This window comes from Phocoena phocoena, chromosome 10 (assembly GCF_963924675.1).
Source record: "Phocoena phocoena chromosome 10, mPhoPho1.1, whole genome shotgun sequence".
In the NCBI taxonomy this organism is placed as follows: Eukaryota; Metazoa; Chordata; class Mammalia; order Artiodactyla; family Phocoenidae; genus Phocoena; species Phocoena phocoena.
Window position 1 is genome coordinate 14,274,124 of NC_089228.1, and position 18,097 is coordinate 14,292,220.

The following is an 18,097-nucleotide window of genomic DNA, read 5'->3' on the forward strand; positions in this document are numbered from 1 at the left end:
TCTCTTCCTCATGTTTGGAACAATTTACTTTTTATAACAACATCTATCTTTGTGATTTAGGGAATTTAACTTTTAGAAAATGTGTTTATACTTGGAATCCTTGAGTCACCAGCTTTCAAAGATATCTGTTTAGATGTGGCAATTAATGCTCTAACACATTGTGGTGGATTTATATTTTATCAACTTAGCCAACCTAGAACAATGTTTTCCAGATTCTCCTATATATCTGGTTAACGTGGGCCGAAAGACACAATTTACATGAGATTTGAAAGGCAGAAGTTCAGGAAGCAGATATATTATATATAGTGTATATATATAAATATGTATATATGTATATTTTAATTGACTTTATTTTTTAGAGCTGCTTTAGGTTCACAGCAAAATTGAGTGAAAATAAGAGATTTTCCCCAATACCCTTACCCCAATACATGCATAGCTCCTACACCACTAACAACATACTGCCCTAGAGTAGTACATTTATTGAAATTGATGAATCTACATTGACACACAAATACCACCCAGAGTTCACAGCATACATTAGGGTTCACTCTTTGAGTTATACATTCTATGATTTTGGAGAAAAGTATAGTGACGTTTATTGACCAGTATAGTACCCTACAGAGTAGTTTCACTGCCTAAAAATCCTCCACGTTTCACCTATATGTCACTCTCTCCCCACTAACCGTTGGCAACCACTGATTTTTATTTTTTTTTACTGTCTCTATAAGTTGCCTCCACATATTTTTTACACGCAGATAGTTGGTGCAGGGTATGAGGATTGTTATAGCTCTCACAAGCTGTAGCATCTTTTCTATCTTACTTTCTGGAGTGGGACAGAAGCAGGATTCAGCTCCTTCAGTTTGTGCCATATTGCCTCCTTCAGTTTCTCTGACTCCTGGGACAGGTGTGTGTTTAGTTCTGAGAAGAAGGGCAGCAGTTTCTCCTGCAGGTCACACCTCTTTACAAAGTTGGAGCTCGGAGCTGGTGAGAACCTCACATTGGTTTCAGTCTATCCTTACAGTCTCCTGTTTGTCCATGCTTTTCCTACATCATGTCTTTCTTTTCTCCCAAACTGCCTGCCCTGTGGATTTTAGACCCTAGCACCACACACAGAGGCAACAGTTTTACATAGACTTTTTAACCACCTCTCACAACTGAAGAACATAAGATCAAATCCATATAATAAATTTCCTATTGAATGGAGTGGGGGTGGAAGAGAAGGAGAAAGAGAGAGAGCTCTCCCCCAGTGATTTCACTTCTCTGATTGTTCCTTGATTTATACAATGTTTATTCATCTCCCCCTTCCCCATCCTCACCTCCACCATATATTCTGGTTGGTTTTGTCACTATTCTTGTTTGATCTATACATACAACTGATTATTTTCTATTTAGCTTATTCCTCTCAGAGGATTCAATTATTTGTATGTTGATTCTCCTTCATCTTCTATTTCTGTTATTGTTTTCTCTAACACTGTAAGCATGCCTTCTTTTTTTTTTTTTTTTTTTTGCAGTACGTGGGCCTCCCACCGCCACAGCCTCTCCCACTGCGGAGCACAGGCTCCGGATGCGCAGGCCCAGCGGCCATGGCCCACGGGCCCAGCCGCCCCACGGCATGTGGGATCCTCCTGGACTGGGGCACGAACCCGCATCCCCCGCACCGGCAGGCAGACTCCCAACCACTGCACCACCAGGGAAGCCCCAGCATGCCTTCTTTTCAATTTTATTTTATTCTATTTTCTGAAGGTGACCTTATTTATTCTTGCTATGTTTTGGAGTGCTTTTCATTTTGGTCCTTCCAATGTGACTTTTGCTTTCATAATGTTACTGTTTATCACTTTCATTTCTTCACTAATCCCTTTCAGCTTACTTTTTATTTTCTAATTCTGTTGTGTTTTTTTCTTCTCCTTTGAACACTTTGAAATTCTAATTTTCATCATTTTTCAGACACTTTAAGTCATATTTATATTCATAACTCATAATTTAAATCTGCTTTGCTACATACACTTCATGAGTTGAATTGCTTTTCTCCCATCAGCTTTTCATGTAAGGAAACTTACATAGTTTCTTTGTATTTATTGTGGTGGTTACTCATTTTTACACGAGAGTACTTTTTTTTTTTCTGGACCAGATGATTTTTGAATAATGTCAGGGAGTAGGTGGGAATGCGAGTTAGCATCTTGGATTTTAGTCTATTGTTTCAAACACATTCTCAGAAATAATCTATTCCATAATATATCTCTAGTCTGGCCTTGGTCAGAGTGCAACCTGATTTGTTAAAGGTCCTCCTGATTTAGACTGATTGCCATCCACTTTTAATTGGCACACTGTTACAGTGATATTCTGATTCCTGCCATGTTGTCTTGTCTTATCTATGCTTCCTCACTTGGCCCTTGACACTTCCATACTATGGTGTTTTGGAGGGCAAAGTTCAGGGAAGGCTCTAACAGTACAATTAGAACTTTGATATTCAGTGAAAGGAATTTCTTTTCCTCCTAAAGATGGGAAATATACTTTGGGAGAACTCTGAATAGTTGATCTGAAATATTCACAAATAAAATCATGGTATTTTTCCTTGTCTAGTTGTAATTTTCAAAGCATTTTTAGCCTTCTCTTGATTGTGATTCAACATTATTTTTATTTTTAATTTTATGGAAAATCTCATTTACTTTCGATTTTTCTTCTCCTTTGTCCTTTTTATTATCAGTTGTTTTGAAAGATGAAAGCTAGAGAGAGATTCTCTTTACTTAAAAGCAGTTACTTAAGACCTTCAAACAGCAGTTTCTGCTCCTTTGAACCTAATTAGAATGAAAACCAACAAAAATTAGGAGCTCAAACTACAAGAGACTAGACTCTGAAATCAAAGGTTATGATATGCCTGGAGATAAACTGCTTGACATGTCTAGAGCCTCATTTCATACTTCAGATTGTTGGTTAGGATCCTGCTTTCATCCAACCCAAACACATGGCTACTAAACTGGTCCATCACAGAGTAGTTCATGGGGACCTGAACCAAATGAGGATGTTGCCATCACCCTGAGGGATATCATCAGTGTCTGGAATCTTCTGTTCACATATCTTATGAATTTCATCATTACACCTTGAAGATTTACACCAGTATGGGTTGAACAGAACTTTGCCAATTGGAAATTGTGACTTAGCCTGCTTGTCAGCATCTTTGGAAAGACCAATTCTGTAGCCAAGTTGTGTCACTTAGTTCTGGTCTATTCACTCCTCCCTGACTTCATTAGCTATTTTCTGAGGTTCCTGGAATGTCCTGCATTAAGCAAGCTATATCAACCCTACTGTAATGGGGAAAATCAGTATCAGAGTTATAATCTTATATACAATAATAGACACCAAAGGTGGAGAGCAAATTCTCTACTGCAACAGTGTCACTCCTGATGAGAAGAAAAATGAAAGTGATAAGTCCAGTTTGCTATTCCTTGGTACAAATCAATTCAGCTATATCGTTTCTCATGAAAAGCTTAGGCATCAAATCTCTTCTACAATGCTACTGGCTAACCTAGTCCCTTGTAACTACAGTATTACAATTGCCTCTTTTTCTTCTAGATATAAGGATAATACAACAGAGGTCTTTAATCAGTGAATCTCATTTGCTTATAAAAGCATTTGAATGGCATTACATTGTTTGTATACACTCACATATATTATCCTATATAATCTGATTTAATGGAGACTGTCTGAAATACACAATGCTTACATGCTCACAATAAGCCTTATGGGAAGCTCAGAGAGGATTTCCATTAGCTTATTTAATGTATAACTATTTCAGTGAGAAAGAATGCTGTGACAATATATACACTTGTCCATTACTGTGAATTAAAAATAATTATTATTATTTACTAGGATAAGTGATAAACCTGATATTCAAGTTCTGATTCTGCCATATGTTATACAGATGATTTTGCATAATTTATCTAATTTCTCATCCCAAGTTTCTTTCATGTTAGTATCGCCTGACTCAAGGGTTGTATCAGTCATTAAAGGAGAATGCTTTGCTTAAAGAATAACCATCTTTTAGCACTGTATCACTTAGCATGTGTAAATCAAACAGTTTGAGAAAGTCAGAAAGTCTTCATGGAGGCGGTGCTATATGAGCCAGATATTGGAGGATTAGTATGATGTATCCAAACGTAGAACTGTAGAAAGGGGATTGCAGAGAGAAGAGTATGTGCAAAGACATAAAAGAGTGATAAGAATGGATAAATTGGAAAATTAAACAATTGGGTGTGAATTAATTAGACTGTAGTGTATATTCAGAAGGAATGAGGAGGTAGAGAGTGGAGAAGTAGATGGTCATAATGATACTTACCCCATGTTTATTGTTTTAGGTGATTTTTACAGATTGTGCTCAAATGTTATTCTATTTTTAATTCATTAGTTTTGTATTGAGTCACTTGCATAATTGCAATCTGGTGATTTGTGTGTGTTTTTTATGTGTGTGTGTTTTATTGTTCTACAGTTGGTACTTTTGTTTGCTACAATTCAAAGATGTAGAAGGAATACTGTAGCTAAGTAGCTCTATGCACTATATAGTTGAATCTTGCATTCTCCCTTAAAAAAACAAACAAACAAAAAAAACCCAATCTAATAATCTCTGCCTTTTAATTGGGCTGTTTTGACTATTTACACTATTTACATTTACTGTGATTATTGACAAAGTTTGGTTTCAATATAACATCTTGCTATTTGTTTTCTATTTATGACATCTGTTATTACTCCATTTTTTTCTCTTTTATTGCTTTCTTTTGGGTTAAGTATGGTTTTAATAATTTCATTTTACTTCTTTTGTTAGTGGTTGTTTTGGAGATGACAGTATACATTTTTAATATCATAAGTCTATTTTAAGTGATGATATACCACTTCAGTATATTAAAAAAATACAATGGTATACTTACTTTACCATCTTTTGTTCTAGTTTTTATTTCACTTCCACATGTATTATAAACTATACTATGTATTGTTACTGTTTTTGCTTTAATCAGTCATTTTTAAATACCCTTTAAAAATAGGAAAAATATTATATATTTACATACAAATTTCCTTTGCTTTCCATTCCTCTGTGAAGATCTGGCTTTCTATATGACATCATTTCCCTCTGCCTGTAGGATTCACTTTAACATTTCTTTGGTGTACGTATGCTGGTGATGAATGCTTTCTGCATAATTATGCCTGAGGAGTCTTTATTTTGTCTTCATTTCTGAAAGATATTCCTGCTCTGTACAGATTTCTACATTGATTCTCTTTCAGTACATACTTGGAATATGCAGCTCTAATGTCTTCTGGATTGCTTTGTTTCCTATGAGAATTCTTCTGCCATTCTTATATTTGCTCCTCTGTATGTAATGTGTCTTTTTCTTTCCCCCCTCAGACTGCTAATAATATATTTTCTTTAACATTAGCTCCCAGAAATTTGATTTTGATATGCCTTGGTATAATTTTCTTTATATACTGTGTGCTTGGGGATGGTTGTGATTCTTACATCTATGTCTAATTTTTATAAAATTAAAAAAAAAAAGCAATAAATCTTCAAATTTTTTTCTGTTGCTCCTTCTCCCTATTCTCCTTCAGGACCACAATTACATGTACATTAGGCCATTTGAAGCTATACCACAGCTCAATGATGGTCTCTTTATTTCATTTTTTTCTGTTTCAGTTTTATTATTTTTAAAAATTTTTATTATTTATTTAATTTATTTTAGGCTATGTCAGGTCTTAGTTGTAGCATGTTGGGTCTTTCATTGCAGTGCAAGGGCTTCTCTCTAGTTTGGGCGCACGTGCTCCAGGGCTCTGTAGTTTGCAGCACGTGGGCTCTCTCACTGAGGTGAGCAAGCTCAGCAGTTGTGGCGCGTGGGCTTAGTTGCCACATGGCAGGTGGGATCTTAGTTCCCTGACCAGGGATCAAACCCAAGTCCCCTGCATTGTAGGGTGGATTCTTTACCACTGGACCACCAGGAAAGTCCCCTGTTTCATTTTCAATAGTGTCTATTTCTATGTCTACAATTTTACCAATCTATTAATCTCTTACTGGTCCTTCTTAATATTCCAGCTCCATTTCCTAAACTCTGGGCATCCACTGGGCTCTGCCTTAGTTTCTTCCTCCTCTACTGCTACCTAGAAACACTCTCCACATACTAAACTGCTACGTTGTAGGACTCACTTCACTTGTTTCCACTCTCTCCAGGAGCTGCTGCCCTGTACTGCACAAAGCTCAATGCTGGAAACAATTATCTCACATTCTGTCCATTTTTTTTAGTTGTTTTTGGTGGAAGGGTAAATACCTTGACTGGAAGTGGAAGTACTATTTTAAACCCGCTTAATATAAATAAACAAGTTGGTTAACAGTAAAAGAATGGAAAAACAGACACCATCCCTACATTAATCGATACAAAACTGGAGGACCCTATGTTGTCAGACCAAATAGATTTCAGAACAAAGAATATTACCTGGGATAAAGAGGGTTATTGTTTGATGATGAAAAAAATCAATTCAATACAATGATGTAGCAATTGAAACATTTATTTGGGTTCGAGACAACCCAAATTTCCATCAACAGTGAATGCGTAAACAAATTATGCTGTGGGATATTATTCAGCAACAAATATAAATGAACTATTGATACATGCAACAACATGGATGGATTTCAAAATAATTATGTTGAGTGTAAAAAGCCAGGCCAAAAAACCCTACATACTCTATGATCCCATTTATATGAAGTTCTAGAAATGAAAATTAATCTTCAGTGACAGAAAACATAGCAGTATTTGTCTGATGATGTGTGGGTAGCGGAAGTCAGAGGGAATGACAAAGTGGCAGTGGGGGAAGGGTGACTATTATGTTCATTATCTTGATTGCAGTGATGATTTATGTCTGTATACATATATCAAAACTCATCAAAATGTGCACTTTATATTGGACCCATATATTGTTAATTACACCTCAATAAACCTGAACAAAAATGTAAAACAGATACGGAAACAGATTCAGGATTCCACATATTGCCCCACCTCAGCTCCCTGCCGGCAATTTCAATAATTCAGAATCATTATGAAAAAACGACTTCACTCGTTCTTTCAACAAATACTTATGGATTCCTGCAATGTGCCAGTCCCCACTTCAGTTGCTGGAAATAAAATGGAAACAAGGTACACAAGGTCTCCAGACTCATGAAGATTACATTTTGTTGGAGAAGGAAGACAAAATCAAGTAAACATAGAGAAATAATTATAATGAATGATAGACAGAATACAGTGTTAGAGAATAACAGAGGGACCTGCATTACAGTGATCAGAGGGAGGCTCCTCTGAGTAGATGACATTTGAGTTGAGCCCTGATGTTTGAGGAGTCATTTAGACAAAGATACTGGAAAAAAAAATTCCAAATTCGAGGTTTAGGGCCAGAATGTATTAAGGCTTGCCCATGAGACTAAGCTAGGCTTGTTCCAGAAATTGAGAGGTCATTATGACTATATCTCTAGAAGCAACGCATACAAGAAACTCATTCTATGCTCATCTTTTCACTTTAATTTTGCAGCCTCAGGCTCTCCTCTCAGAGCCACCTAATAAGCATCTCTAGTAACCTTTATAATTTCTTCCAAAGCATACATTCCAAGCTTAAGAAAAAAAATCACTGTGAAAAACTGGAAAAAGAAAGAAGATTCTAAATCTTTGAAATATTAATGAAGCCACGTATACTGGAAGAGAGATGTTCTTGTTTGTAATCATTTTTGCCACACCTTGCTTTACAAACTTAGCTTAAACTGGGGGCAAAGATTATTTCATTGAAGGAAGATTCCTCTGGAAGTAGTGCCACTCATATTTCTATAGAGCATCAGAGCTGATATCAGAAAGAATAAAACAGAGAGGGAAAGAAGGCAGAAAAGAAGGAGAGAGGGAGGGAAGAAATGGAACATCAAGAATAGGATTAAAATTATAAATTTACTTTAAAATATATCTTTCAATATTGCCTATAATGGGACTTCCCTTTTGGTGCAGTGGTTAAGAATCCTCCTGGCAATGCAGGAGACACGGGTTTGAGCTCTGGTTCAGGAAGATCCCACATGCAGTGGAGCAACAAAGCCTGTGTGCCACAACTACTGAACCTGCACTCTAGAGCCTGCAAGCCATAACTACTGAGCCCGCATGCCACAACTACTGAAGCCCACATGCCTAGAGCCCGTGCTCTGCAACAAGAGAAGCCTGCACACCACAACGAAGAGTAGCCCGTTGCGGCAACTAGAAAAAGCCCGCGTGCAACAACAAAGATCCAACGCAGCCAAAAAATAAATAAATTTATAAAAAAATATTGCCTATAATATTTACCTTGTCATTACCTTTTCAAGAAGTGTTAGAAGGTGACAACAGTGTAAAAATAGCAGTCTCTCTAATCTCTATATCAACATGAAAGAAGCATCATGAATCCTAAAAATATCAGTACTCATCTCACTAGAATAATCACAGATTCTTCATTTGTGAACGTGTTATATGAAAGATGAGGATGCTAAAATTGTTTGCCAGTTCTATAAGGTACAACTCAAGGATGCCAGGGGAGTATTAACTAATGTAAGGCAATCAATAAAGTCCAAAGGTTGCCTTCAAGGAGTGGAAGTAATGATTATAAATATGTGTCCTAGCTGCAAGGAAGCAGGATCTGCAAGACCAGCAGGTTTGACTTCAAAAGCAACACAAAGATTAATAAAACCGAGGAACTTTCCTAAAGAGAAATGAAACTACCAGATGGGTAATTTCTAAATAGTTCCTATATGTGCTTTCATTTGGTAAAACTTGGTCTTGAATGTTGCTCAAATCTAAATCAGGTGAACTGTGGTGAGAAGGCAGTTACCAAGGGAGAAATTTCTAAAATAGTCATGTTGCCTTCTTTTGAAGTTTCCCTTAGGGATTAACGCCATAAGAGCCTTCTGTCCCTGTTAGCTTAGCAGGGACAGCAGTTTGGAATTAGCCAATTAAGCTGGGCTGACCCAATGGTCAATGGTCATTGGACTGATGGTTCCCAGTCAAAAGTGGTTGGAGGGAAAGTGCTGGCTGGTGTTATAGAAACCCCAGGACTGCTGACATCAGAGAACAAGGAAGAACAAGCTGGAGTCTCCACAGGTATCAAAATAAACATAGATGATGATGGCAAGTATGAGGAACCAAAGAGAAGCCAGATGGTCCTGGCTCCACCACTGCACTTTGAACGAACACGTCACATAGAGTCATGCATATCTTTTTCACCTCTGAAACAAGGCCACGTTTTCCTACTTGGCAGTTACATTGTGAGGATTAAATAAGATAAATAATAGAAAAGGACACTGTAAATTGTAAAGCCCACACAGATGTTAGCTATTGCTGTGGCAATACAGCAGGATGGCACAGTGTTCTCTTTCCCATTGCATTACTGTGAGGAAAAGGTTTTGGCTCCAAATAAATCTGGATGGCAACATAGTTTAAGTCAAGTGGTACAGTGGCAGAAAAACAACAGCTGGTTGTCTCTTTTAGTCTCTTCCACTGTTTTCTTCAGTACTGGGTTTCTATCACACATAATACAGCCCCTAATTATCAAACAGTATGTGGCTTGGAAGGGCTCAGTGGTTTGTGAAATAAAAACCTTCCTGAAGACTCACTATGGTCATAAGCTCAAATGGATCCAGAGGGGCCTGTCCAGTTGGCGATACATGCTTTAATAAACTTTTAATTTGCTTTTTCTTGAAAGAACTGGATTCTTATGTCTCATTGAGCAAATAAGACTCTGAAAAGAACTGTGGCCACACACACACACACAAAATGCATGTTAAGAGAGAGAGTGTAAAGAAACCTGCCAGGGTGAGTTATGAGAGGTTAACATGGCAAGAAAACTAGATAGAGCCCTTGGGATTAAGACTTAAAAGAAATCATGCCGTGGGCAATTATGAATTTTTATATAATTGGGAGCCCAAAGCTTCAGCACTGTAACATTTTTGAGGCTACAATAGATATTTTGCCTTAACCATAATTCCTGTGATGTTGGGAGATACAAGGTGAAAATTGACAGAAAAGCTGGTTTAGTACCCACAATAACCCAGTATCTATTATTTGCCCCTGTGTATTTTCTCTAGGAAACTTTTATTACTAAATACTAATGTCAATGAAAGCAGGCTTGGGTGATATTCACCTATCACATTTCATTCATTTAAACACATTTTGAGCACCTATATACTGGACCATGTGTGCTTTATTCAGTTGTTTAAATATAATAGTTTCCTACAGTAAAAACAGACAGAAGATATCATAGCAGATTTTAGAGAAAGAGCTGATTTTAGACGTAATTTCTATTGTTACTTTGTCTTGGGCTCACAGTTAACAAATGTGGAATCTGGGTGTGAAGTCAGCATTCTGACTCAAGTCCATTCACATAACCACTAAGCTATACTTCTTCTCACTTATTCTGAGAAATACTAAAGACTCTCTTAGTGTGTGAACCAATCAGAATTATCCCCATCAGGAAGCCATAGCCAAGTATAGTTATAAGTCATGAAGTCACCAATCGACAAACATTCACATAAACCCAGCTTTCTTGTAGGAAGGCAATTTGTGAGAGAGGAACCTATGAAAATTCAGCACTGTTAAAAATCACCAGCATATGGCTAATTATGCAAGAGAAGCTATACCTCAAGGATGCTATGAGCTTAAAATCAGAATTGCCCCTTTCTAGTTGTGTGCCTTCCGACAGTGCACTGCTGCAGGATTCAGTTTGTTCTTATTTAACATGAGGAGAACACCTTAGTTAATCATAAAGTAAAATACTCATATAAGTTATAAGTAAATAATTTTAATGTAAGATATGAAGGGCTAAACAGATGTAGGTACAAATAGAGTAATGCAGTAGCTTAAAAACAGTTGGCATGGGTTTGTTGCAAGTATGAAAATACCCAGATAAAAGTGACTTTAAAGATTTATTTTTCCTTTGTAACAAGAAGTGTGGAGCCTGGTGGCACCTGGATTGGTTGAGTGGCTCAATAATGGCAGTACTCTGAATGGATTTCTCTTGAGATTGTCTCAATCTCCCCATCAGAGTGTTAAATTGGCTACAGCAAATACATATCTGCATCTCAGTTCTACAGCTAAAGCTGGAAGGAAGAGGAAGGGACTTTCCTTACACATATAATTACCATGGTGGAAATGCTTCCTAGCAGATTTCTCCTCCTGGCCTGTTGTCCAGGAGATGGTCACATAGGTATATACTCTAGTGATAAAGAAGGTAAGGCAAGCACTTACCTGGAATCTACAGTGTGTTTAAACTGGCCCTACACTCAAGGAACAAAGGTGGAATAACAGCTGTTGGAGAGGCTATTGAAGCTCTGAGATAGGAAGGAGGCACTCGTGATTCATTGAATTGCAGAGGCAAAGGCATAAGTAGAAAGGAATCATGAAGGCAGGTGGTGGTAGTGGTGGAATACAGGAAGATAAATATTTTGATTTGATTGGACTTGTGTGGAATTTTAAGGAAAACTGCAGAATGAGATATTTTTCTTTCAGTTACCAGTTGTTAATTTCTTTTTCTACATATGAGGTACATATGTACCTGTAGCCAGATCATGGAAGACCTTAAATTTGATGTAAAGGAGTTGAAATCATGGTGCTTGCAAATGTAGCATCTCACGTTTTAAAGCATTGAGAGTTCTAAATACCGGGGCATACATGTCGGCTGATTGAGGTCAGGAGGTCTACAGCAATTAGCGATGATTTATGATGAAAATCAAATAAAAAGGGGCAAGAAGACTAGTACATATTTACAACCACTGTTTTCTCTAAGGGGTTAAAATTCCCTAAACTTTCTCAGTGCGCTGACATATTGGACAGGTCAGAACCGTGGGACACGTGTGGTATAAGTATGCCCTCCAGTGCCTTATGTTGTATTTCCCATGCCTGTTGTTCCCTGGGGACCAGCTGGCTTCTCTACATTCTGTGAGGACCAACCTGTACTTGTGGCTTCAGCCAAACATTTTGTATATTTATGAACTTTGCCTTAGGGAAGACCAGCAAAAAGACGCATTTGTACAAATCTATCCATCCTACCAGAGAAATTCAAAGGGTCTTGACTACATTGATGATAGAGTATAATTTCTATAAGTGTCATGATATCAGACACTTCATTTTTTTCATCCACTGCTATATCCCTAGGGCCTAGAATGCAAATAGCACATAGTAGACAGTGAATGATAATTATTTTACTAATAGATATATCTACTAGTTATTAGCTTCCAACTCAGCTATTTTCAAAGACAGAGAACTGCTCTGACCAATTATCTCAAAATGAAACATTACCTGGGAATTTGGAGGTATGTGTCCTTCTCCTAGTACTAATACTAATTCTTTGTGAACTTGGACCCACAATTTAACTTCCCTGGACCTCAATATCCTCATTTACAAAAGAAGGAGATTTGACCAAATGATTTCTATATTAGCTTAACTTCATCAGACAGGAGTATTTTAAGGACATAGAGAAGTCTTACAACACTCAAGGGCAATATTGGAACAGGGCTTCGGAAAGAAACTAAACCAGGGCCTGAGAAGCTCAGCAAGAAGTCTTAAACATTTGCTTCCTTATTCTCTTATTTGTCGATCTGCCATATCTGCTTCCCAGTTCATATAAGCCAGAAAACCTGGCTACTCATAGATTCTGAAGTCACATAATAAGATCCAAGCACCTACAAAGGTGCCTTCCTTCACTGAGTCCACATTCCAAATTCTTAGGAAAGAGGTTGTAGTCATATCAAATTTCAATCAATTGTCCACATGAGCAGCAAGAACGAGGGGTTAGAAGATGGAAGATATAAAGCGTGAAACGGCAGCTTGGATTCCACTTGTGCCTCAGGTACAGGCAGTCACCAAAGAGGCAGGTGTTGTTAAGAGCTGAGAGTGGAACTCAGTAAAGTCTCCGAACCTTAGCAGTTAAGATTGCCAGATACATTTCTTCCTTTTGTGCCAAACTACATCAGCTGGCACTGTAATGCTGGCCTAAACAGTAAACTGAAATGAAAAACATCTGACTGATGATTAACAATTTAAAACCTAAAGTTATAACAGTGTTAAACATAGAGATTATTATATTCTTGATTATCAAGGAAATGAGCCATTTCATTAAATAATCCAAAATATCTGTTAATACAGATATGATACATATTTGTCTTTGGGAATGCATGAATTTCTAAACAGACTTAGCTTTATATGTGTTAGTTCAGGCTAATATTAAATTAGTCTGCGTTTCCTAAGCACATATCAATTGATGGAACAGAGAGTGATATCACATGTGTGCCGGAGAGGCACAATGAAATCAGCCTGAGATTAACCAGCTCTGAATACTTCATACATGCATACATGCATAATTGAGAGATGACTGACAACCAGCAACTGACTGACAAATAACATTTGCAGGTATTTATAAAACTTCCCTTATGAGTGTAAGATATATTTGAAATGGAAAAGTACATCATGACTCTTTGCCCGTTTATCACTCGTATTAGTCAGGGTTCTACAGAGAAATAGAACCAACAGGATAGGATAAGTGGATAATTTTCTTCTGCCTTCTGTTCTATTCAGGCCTTCAAAAGGTTGCATGATGATCACCCACATTGGGGAGCACAAGCTACTTTAGAGAGTCCACTGATGCAAATGCTAATCTCTTTTTTTAAAAAAAAAAATCTTTATTGGAGTATAATTGCTTTACAATGGTGTGTTAGTTTCTGCTTTATAACAAAGTGAATCAGTTATACATATACATATGTCCCCACATGTCTTCCCTCTTGCGTCTCCCTCCCTCCCACACTCCTTATCCCACCCCTCTACGTGGTCACAAAGCACTGAGCTGATCTCCCTGTGCTGTGCAGCTGCTTCCCACTAGCTATCTATTTTACGTTTGGTAGTGTATATATGTCCATGCCACTCTCTCACTTTGTCTCAGCTTACCCTTCCTCCTCCCTGTGTCCTCAAGTCCATTCTCTAGTAGGTCTGTGTCTTTATTCCCATCTTGCCCCTAGGTTCTTCATGACTTTTTTTTAAAATTCCATATATATGTGTTAGCATACGGTATTTGTTTTTCTTTCTGACTTACTTCACTCTGTATGACAGACTCTAAGTCCATCCACCCTACTACAAATAACTCAATTTCGTTTCTTTTTATAGATGAGTAATATTCCATTGTATATATGTGCCACATCTTCTTTATCCATTCATCTGCCGATGGACACTTACGTTGCTTCCATGCCCTGGCTATTGTCAATAGAGCTGCAATGAACATTGTCCTACATGACTCTTTTTGAATTATGGTTTTTTCAGGGTATATGCCCAGTAGTGGGATTGCGGGGTCGTATGGTAGTTCTATTTTTCGTTTTTTAAGGAACCTCCATACTGTTCTCCATAGTGGCTGTATCAATTTACATTCCCACCAACAGTGCACACTGTTGTCCACACCCCCTCCAGCATTTATTGTTTGTAGATTTTTTGATGATGGCCATTCTGACTGGTGTGAGATGATATCTCATTGTAGTTTTGAATTACATTTCTCTAATGATTAATGATGTTGAGCATTCTTTCATGTGTTTGTTGGCAATCTGTATATCTTTGGAGAAATGTCTATTTAGGTCTTCTGCCCATTTTTGGATTGGGTTGTTTGTTTTTTGATATTGAGCTGCATGAGCTGCTTGTAAATTTTGGAGATTAATCCTTTGTCAGTTGCTTCATTTGCAAACATTTTCTGGAAACACCTTCATAGATACACCCAGAAATAATGGTTAATCTGGGCATCCTGCAGCCAGTCAAGTTGACACCATAAAATCAACTGTCACACCCATGGTCCAGGTCTTCCAACAATGACTGAAGCAGAGACTGAGTAATTTTCTGTGTGCTCAGGGATCTAGGGTATTCAACAGACTTTAAAACTTTTAAGCCTTAATTTTGTTTTGTGTGGTGAAAACATTTCAGCAGGATTGTAAAGTCGTTTTAGAGTTTCTATTAGTTTACTAGGGCTGCTGTAATAAAGTACCACAAACTGGGTGCCTTAAAGAACAGAAATGTATTATCTTACAGTTCTGGAGGAGGCTAGACATCCTGAAATCAAGGTGTTGGCAGGGATGGTTCCTTCTGAGGTCTATGAGGAAGACTCTTTTGTCATTCCCTCCTTGGTGTGTAGATGGCCACCTTCTCCTTATGTCTCCTTACACTCTCTTCCTCTATGTATTTCCCTCTGTTTACAAATGCCCTCTTTTTATAAGGACACCAGTCATATTGGATTAGGACCCATTCTAAATGACCTCATTTTAATGTGATTACCCCTTTAAAGACCCTATCTCCAAATAAGATCACATTCAGAAGCACTATATCTTCATTGGAGGGACACAAGTCAACCTATAACAGAGGTGATGACTTGGGAATAATAAATCAAAACAAATATTAACACAAAGTATATAGGTTAATGACAAAATACTACCAAATATCAATTGTATATGAAGCATGTATGCAATGTAGGGCATACATGATATATTATATTTAAACTTTGCCTTTAAAGAATTTATGTGAGAAGTAAAGCAATGAGAATTTGTAGTTTAAGAAAATCAAAAGAACTTTAGAAATATATCAGGGAAGTTCATGTATAATTGACAAATTAATCAAATATGTAGTAGTGACTGCTAAAGTTCAGAAAAGGAGAATGCCCCTGTAGACTGGGTGGTGAGATGTTCAAATGCTTTCAAGTAGGTTGCAAGCTCTGGCTGCATATGTCTGAAACCAATAAGAAAAATTGCCAGATATTCCTTAATTCATTCTCCTGCTATACTGACCTGCTTTAGTTTGCTAGCCAGTGTCCCACAAATCCATTTTAATTATTATTTTCCTGCCTTTGTTCCTATCTATATAGATTAAGATGTCCTTTCCACCTCCTCTCATCCTTTTCACTTTCTCTCTTTTCTCTCCATCTTCAAATTCAACCACTTTCTTTAAATTTAAAGAAAGTCCCAAGTAATTTCCTGTTCACCTTTTTTATGATATGATTCCCTACATCTGTATCACCATGTACACCTCCCATTGGACTTAGCAGATTATTAGATAATATAATATGATACTATACTAAATAATAGAAATAAATAGTTACATGTCTGTATCTCTTCCCAATTTTTGTTGCCTTAAAATTAAGGATGATATTTTATTTGTATCTCTAAAGCCTAGCATCCTACTGGAAATATAAATTCCAAAAATTAATTTTAAAATATTTTGTACAGAAAGCAAAAGTCAAATTAAAATTCTAGTTTTGATGTTCTGTAGTGGGATTGGAATCGTCTACATATTGGCTGAAAGAATGCTGCTATGGGCATGAGAGAGCTCAAATGGGCAAAACTTAAAAGTGCCGGTCACTAATTTCACAGCTATGCACATGCACAAACATACGTTCTCTGAGGAAAAGTGATAAACTGGTTTGTTTTGTGACATTGTTTGCATTTTCAAGAATTAAAAAAAGAGAATCTTAGAAAAATTAATATTTCCCTGTGAGAACATCACATCTTATCTAGAATCAGATACACAGCTTGAAGTACATTAAGAAAGACTTTAGAAAAGAAGAATAAACTTAGCTCATTGGGGCATGTTATGTAGATCTAGTTCAGGTCCTCTATTTCATAGATAATAATAAGGACAACTAACAACCAAGGGCCATACTATATGCCAGGGGTTATGCTGAACACTTTCAATGGATGAAGAAAATGCTCAGATTTCATAAAGCTATATGCAAGCTTGTGATTATATACTCAAACTGCAACTCTAAGAAACACTTCCAGTTATAAAATTTTTAGACAGCACTATCTTTTATATACCTGTTAATTACATATGTGAAAGATGTAATAAACCAGTTTAAAATGCTGCCTGGCTTTTATATATCATTAGACTCTATCAACAGTCTTTCCTGTGTTTTTCAAGGCTTAGAAGAAGTTTTCAATGGAATAGAAACAATATTAAAAAGCTTACATAAATGAAATATTTTTTTCCAATATACAAGTTATAGCACATTCTAACTACATTATTTTTCAATACTAGCAACTATAGTTTGTTGGTAAAACAGATCAATACGTTATAATTTCACTTTATACCTTCACTGTGATTTTTTTTTCCATTAAAATTACATAAGGTTATTCTCTATATATTTAGAATATGACACAATTAATTTCTCTAAATCAGGGATTTTATGACCAGAATATTTTAATGGTAAGAATGTAGAGAAAGGGGGATATTTACAATTTAACACACTCGGTAACCTCAGTTAAGATAACCAAAACAATAGCACAGAAAATCATGTAATTCCACGTCCCCAAAGCAGATATTTTAAACAAATTAACTTGACCCATGCTAAGGTACATATTGACAGAGATAAAATGAGAGGCCAAGTCATCAGTAATTGAATGAATCTATAGTTATTCACCCCCTCTGTCACCATCATATCAAACTGCTTAATTTGAGCAAGAAACCCATCTCATCTTGAACTATTTCATGCAGTATAAACCAACCAAAGAATAAAAATATCTGCTGAAAGCTTAATTGGAAAATATTTCCTTAGACACTAGGAAATATCAGCTTTTAGACTTCTAAATATACTAATGTTATAGATGCCACAGTGGTAAGGATATGTTTTTCTTGATTTCAAATTATATAGTCATACAATCTGAATTATTATAAAATTGTTCTCTAATATTCTACCCTTTCATAGAGCTAGTTTATGTATTAAGTCATACTGAACCAAAGATAATTCAATTCTTTGATGACCACATCAGGTTCAACTTAAACTAGAAAACATATTGAACTTGGGGACCAAGTAAAACAGTCACTTGAATGATTTCTCCCTCTTTAAAAGCCAGTTGAGTCATCAAGATATTCATAAATGAATGACTTAAACCTCTTTGGAGTGTGGATGAATTATCTTATATGAAGTCAAGAGCATTTGCTGGTCACAGCACACAAGAAAACAGCAACCAAAATAAGTTGACTAAAAGGGCTAAATGAAGCCCAGACAGAGCAAAGGCCAAAGCCCACATGATTCCAGAGGATGCTGCCATTAGGGT